Below are 6,575 nucleotides of genomic sequence, written 5' to 3'. Positions count from 1 at the left end.
GTAACACATTTAGATGAAACAGTGTTGTTCAAGTAATAAAGTTTACCATGTTTTAGTATGTTGAAGGTAGTACCGTCTGGAGCCTTCAAACATGCTCTGTCAGGATTAAAATTGATGGTTGCTCCCTTGTTTGTAGCTGCCTGCACAGACAAAATGTCTTGGTTGAACGATGGAACATATAACGCATCCTCCAGAATCACTTTGTGTTGCTTACCGTCGACATCACACAAAGAAACACATGCTTCACCTTTAGCTTGGACAATCCCGTTAGTTCTACTTCCATCAGCAAACTCGATGTAGTGTTCAGATGTGCGGAAAGTCTCGTCAAAATTAACAAACTTGTCTTTGTCAGTTATGATATGTGTTGTAGCTCCACAGTCCACAAGAAGATTGTTAAGAAGATCCCCAGTTTCATCTTGAACACTAACCTTGAATGCTAAATATGAATGTTCTGGCTCACAATTTTCTTTCTCATTACTCACACTTTTGGCAGTATCTCTCTTCCGGCAAAATCTTGTGTCATGTGTTGGACTTTTGCATATGTCACACCATCGGCCTTGTTTCTTGTTTCCATTTGGATAATACTTCTTTGGTCCTTGTGTCTGTTGCTGATTCCTTCTTCTACACTCTGATGCTCTATGTCCGGGCTTTCCACATGAATAACACTTGAATGTCATAATACTGTCTTCACCTTTACGTGTATATTGTATTTTGTCAGTCTCTTCATAACTTCGCAGAGCCGTTTTAAACTCCGAAAAAGTCATGGTCTTATCTTTTTGTGTTACCACTATAGCAAAGGTTTTATATGAAGAAGGTAAACCTTTAAGTACCATTGCTATCAAGAGGCTATCGCTAATTGTCTCACCTGCCATTTTCAAAGAATTCGCGGCAGTCTCCGCCTTGATTACATAGTCAGTTGTACACTCCGTTCCCATCTTCAGCGATGTGAGTTCTGTGTATAACGAGATGACTCGTGGTTTTCCGCTCCCTAAATAATGTTCTCGTAAAATTTTCAGTGCTCTTCTTCCATCATCCTTAGCATCCCTCATTACGAGGGCTAAGCTTCTATCGTCCAGGCATTGCACCAACTCAGCAAAAGCATCAGCATTTTTGCTAGCAGAGGGGCTCTCTGACGACTCTTCGGTCGGTAATATCACGTCGTATAATTTCTGCAAACGCATATGTCCGAGGAATTTCACCTCCCATAGTTCATATTTCTCTTCCTCTCCGTCGAACATCAACCGTTGCCTGGGCCCATAACCTGTTGACATCGTGCTTCTCACTCATGAACGACAAAGGCATCCAAGTTGGGGTTAAAAGTTTAATATACCTTCTTCGCACATCGGCGGTTACATTTGAACTGAGCATGGGAAACACATGTACAGGTACTTCCGGAAGATACAAGGGAGTTAATTGTTTTTGTATTTTACATACCGCTAAAAACAAATGAGTAAAGTGACTGATGCGTATGTACAATATTCACAAAGCAATATAACTACAGTTTACTCCAACACACGCAGTAAAGAAAGCATGTTATACTATGTGGTTGTTGAGAATGTATAGAAATTAGGGCTTCACTTTAAGCAACGTGTTTGCTTCAAATACTACGCTTTGAGACTCTGTGAAGTGATATTTAGGTAGATCTAACACTAATCTATGGATATAAACACATTTGAAAATACATGTGTGAGGTTTAGTTTGTTTTTGACAGCACGGGCCAAGACGGGCTGAACAGAGACTAAACACTTTTGATTGAGGCTATGTTGTGAATGGAGAGAGAAAAGGGCTTCACTTTAACGGAGCAGTTTTCTTTACATGTGGCATTTTGTAACATCACACATTGATATTTAGGTAGATATAATACCAATCTATGGAATTAAACACAAATCAGGATACATGTGTGGGGTTTAAGGTGTTTTTGAAAGCCCGAGCCAAGGCTGACCGAACGCTTGTGATACAGTGTCTTTGTTGAGAATATGTAGAAAAGAGAGCTTCACTTTCAGCAACGTTTTTGCTTCAAATACTACGCTTTGAGACTCTGTGAAGTGATATTTAGGTAGATCTAACACTAATCTATGGATAGAAACACATTTGAAGATACATGTGTCAGGTTTAGTTTGTTTTTGACAGCACAGGCCAAGACGGGCTGAACAGAGACTAAACACTTTTGATTGAGGTTATGTTATGAATGGAGAGAGAAAAGGGCTTCACTTTAACGGAGCAGTTTTCTTTACAGGTGGCATTTTGTAACATCACACATTGATAATTAGGTAGATATGATACTAATCTATGAAATTAAACACAAATCAGGATACATGTGTGAGGTTTAAGGTGTTTTTGAGAGCCCGGGCCAAGCAGGACAGAAAGCATGTTATACTATGTGGTTGTTGAGAATGTATAGAAATTAGGGCTTCACTTTAAGCAACGTGTTTGCTTCAAATACTACGCTTTGAGACTCTATAAAGACGTACTTAGGTAGATATAACACTAATCTATGGATAGAAACACATTTGAAAATACATGTGTGAGGTTTAGTTTGTTTTGACAGCACGGGCCAAGACGGGCTGAAACAGAGACTTAACACTTTTGATTGAGGCTATGTTGTGAATGGAGAGAAAAGGGCTTCACTTTAACGGAGCAGTTTTCTTTACATGTGGCATTTTGTAACATCACACATTGATATTTAGGTAGATATAATACCAATCTATGGAATTAAAACACAAATCAGGATACATGTGTGGGTTTAAGGTGTTTTGAAAGCCCGAGCCAAGGCTGACCGAACGCTTGTGATACAGTGTCTTTGTTGAGAATATGTAGAAAAGAGAGCTTCACTTTCAGCAACGTTTTTGCTTCACATACTACGCTTTGAGACTCTGTGAAGTGATATTTAGGTAGATCTAACACTAATCTATGGATATAAACACATTTAAAAATACATGTGTGAGGTTTACGGTGTTTTTTTGACAGCACGGGCCAAGTCGGGCTGAACAGAGACTAAACACTTTTGATTGAGGCTATGTTATGAATGGAGAGAGAAAAGGGCTTCACTTTAACGAACCAGTTATCTTTACATGTGGCATTTGATAACATTACAAAGTGATATTTAGGTAGATATAACACCAATCTATGGATTTAAACACATTTCAACATACATGTGTGAGGTATAAGGTTATTTTTGAGAGCCCGGGCCAATTCGGACCGAAAGCTTGTGATACTGCGTCTTTGTTGAGAATGCATAGAAAAAGACAGCTTCATTTTGAGCAAGGTGTTTGCTTCAAATACTACGCTTTGAGACTCTGTAAAGTGATATGTAGGTAGATATAATACTAATCTATGGATATAAATACATTTCAAGATACATGTGTGAGGTTTTAAGTTGTTTTTGACAGCACGGGCCAAGCCGGGCTGAACAGAGACTAAACACTTTGATTGAGGCTATGTTGCTAGAATGGAGAGAGAAAAGGGCTTCACTCTTAACGGAGCAGTTTTCTTTACAGGTGGCATTTTGTAACATCACACATTGATAATTAGGTAGATATGATACTAATCTATGGAATTAAACACAAATCAGGATACATGTGTGAGGTTTAAGGTGTTTTTGAGAGCCCGGGCCAAGCAGGACAGAAAGCATGTTATACTATGTGGTTGTTGAGAATGTATAGAAATTAGGGCTTCACTTTAAGCAACGTGTTTGCTTCAAATACTACGCTTTGAGACTCTATAAAGACGTACTTAGGTAGATATAACACTAATCTATGGATAGAAACACATTTGAAAATACATGTGTGAGGTTTAGTTTGTTTTTGACAGCACGGGCCAAGACGGGCTGAACAGAGACTAACACTTTTGATTGAGGCTATGTTGTGAATGGAGAGAGAAAAGGGCTTCACTTTAACGGAGCAGTTTTCTTTACATGTGGCATTTTGTAACATCACACATTGATATTTAGGTAGATATAATACCAATCTATGGAATTAAACACAAATCAGGATACATGTGTGGGGTTTAAGGTGTTTTTGAAAGCCCGAGCCAAGGCTGACCGAACGCTTGTGATACTATATCTTTGTTGAGAATATGTAGAAAGATAAGCTTCACTTTCAGCAACGTTTTTGCTTCAAATACTACGCTTTGAGACTCTGTGAAGTGATATTTAGGTAGATCTAACACTAATCTATGGATATAAACACATTTGAAGATACATGTGTCAGGTTTAGTTTGTTTTGACAGCACAGGCCAAGACGGGCTGAACAGAGACTAAACACTTTTGATTGAGGTTATGTTATGAATGGAGAGAGAAAAGGGCTTCACTTTAACGGAGCAGTTTTCTTTACAGGTGGCATTTTGTAACATCAGACATTGATAATTAGGTAGATATGATACTAATCTATGAAATTAAACACAAATCAAGATACATGTGTGGGGTTTAAGTTGTTTTGAGAGCCCGGGCCAAGCAGGACAGAAAGCATGTTATACTATGTGGTTGTTGAGAATGTATAGAAATTAGGGCTTCAACTTTCAGCAACGTGTTTGCTTCAAATACTACGCTTTGAGACTCTATAAAGACGTACTTAGGTAGATATAACACTAATCTATGGATATAAACACATTTGAAAGATACATGTGTGAGGTTTAGTTTGTTTCTGACAGCACGGGCCAAGACGGGCTGAACAGAGACTAAACACTTTTGATTGAGGCTATGTTGTGAATGGAGAGAGAAAATGGCTTCACTTTAACGAGCAGTTTTCTTTACATGTGGCATTTTGTAACATCACACATTGATATTTAGGTAGATATAATACTGATCTATGGAATTAAACACAAATCAGGATACATATGTGGGGTTTAAGGTTGTTTTGAAAGCCCGAGCCACGGCAGACCGAATGCTTGTGATACAGTGTCTTTGTTGAGAATATGTAGAAAAGAGAGCTTCACTTTCAGCAACGTTTTTGCTTCAAATACTACGCTTTGAGACTCTGTGAAGTGATATTTAGGTAGATCTAACATAATCTATGGATAGAAACACATTTCAAGATACATGTGTGAGGTTTAGTTTGTTTTGACAGCACGGGCCAAGACGGGCTGAACAGAGACTTAACACTTTGATTGAGGCTATGTTGTGAATGGAGAGAGAAAAGGGCTTCACTTTAACGGAGCAGTTTTCTTTACATGTTGCATTTTGTAACATCACACATTGATATTTAGGTAGATATAATACCAATCTATGGAATTAAACACAAATCAAGATACATGTGTTACGTTTAAGGTGCTTTTGAAAGCTCGAGTCGAGGCGGACCGAACAATTGTGGCCGAGATAATGTTGAGAGTGTGGGGAGAGATCGTAGCTATCATATAAAGGGGCATGTTTTAAATACGATGAATAATGAATTTATGGGGTAGTATGTGATTGGATATAGATGTAATAAACCGATGGAAATGTGTATCGGAATTGACTGAAGTATTTATACGTTTTAAATCCTCGTTTCGTTTAACGATTCGACTTTTAGACGTAACCTCGGTCAGCCAGTTCACAGGCTTCTCGTCTTCCTGAGTTTTAGCCGATTTACTCGTAATAAAGTTATTATGGTACGCGTTTATGGCTTCTGATTGATCATTATTACCATGCGTGTATGTTGCATTAATTAATTGTAGGCATGGTGATCGTTAATGGGTTTATTAGCCAATTATATATTTGGCCCGTCTTGGCCCGGCCCGGCCCGACTTTTAGGCCATGAGAACCAACCGAGATTAGCAACTGTGGTGAGGAAAATAGACTATTATTTGTCCCTCCGTTGTCTTTGAAGCTATGTCGCTGCAACTGGTACACACGACTCACACCGGCGGCATAAATGTGTATCCCAATTTTGGTGGAAATCGGATGGTTGGTGTCCGAGTTACGGGTGTTTAAAGGTGGAAAACATGAGCTCCGAGGACAGGAACACTTGACCCCAATAGCTTGCTCTTTGACAGGCCGTAGCTCCGTTGTCCTTGGGTCTACGTTCAAAACAATTAGTGTTCTGGAATCGTCGTGTTCAAGTGTCCAAACGGTGCATTTTAGCGACTTGAGCCGTCCGGGCGAAATGGTAGGCATTTCGATTGTAGGACACATAATGCATTTGTGCAATTGTCAATGCCATATGGCCGACAAACGATCCAATTTTGTATATGCATGTAAGAACACGAAATGTTAAGCATCTTATGCTGATGCATACTGCCAGGTTTTACTGCCTTCTGTGCGGAACTCGAGCAGCTATACTGTTTATAATGTAGTATCTTCAGAATCTGACGAAATCCAATATGGCCGCCAAGCAATACACATTTTGACATGAACCCAAGAACGAAAAATGTTCAACATACCAAGTTACTACGTACTGCCAGATGCTAGCTGCACAGTTGACATAGTAATGTTGCTGCGATTTTTTGAAAATACATTTTAGTACAAAATAAACAACAGAAGCAAACATCTAGATATCCGTAACTAATCAAGATATCGCAACATAGCTTATGGGCATTGATATTTGAGGTATATGTTGTATATCTGCACATTTACAGCGTTCTGCAGTTCATACATTCAGAGT

The sequence above is a fragment of the Haliotis rubra genome, unplaced genomic scaffold (assembly GCF_003918875.1).
Source record: "Haliotis rubra isolate DU_JTF1 unplaced genomic scaffold, ASM391887v1 Scf1187, whole genome shotgun sequence".
Lineage (NCBI taxonomy): Eukaryota > Metazoa > Mollusca > Gastropoda > Lepetellida > Haliotidae > Haliotis > Haliotis rubra.
The sequence above is the reverse complement of the archived record's forward strand: the minus strand, read 5'-3'. Positions refer to the sequence as shown.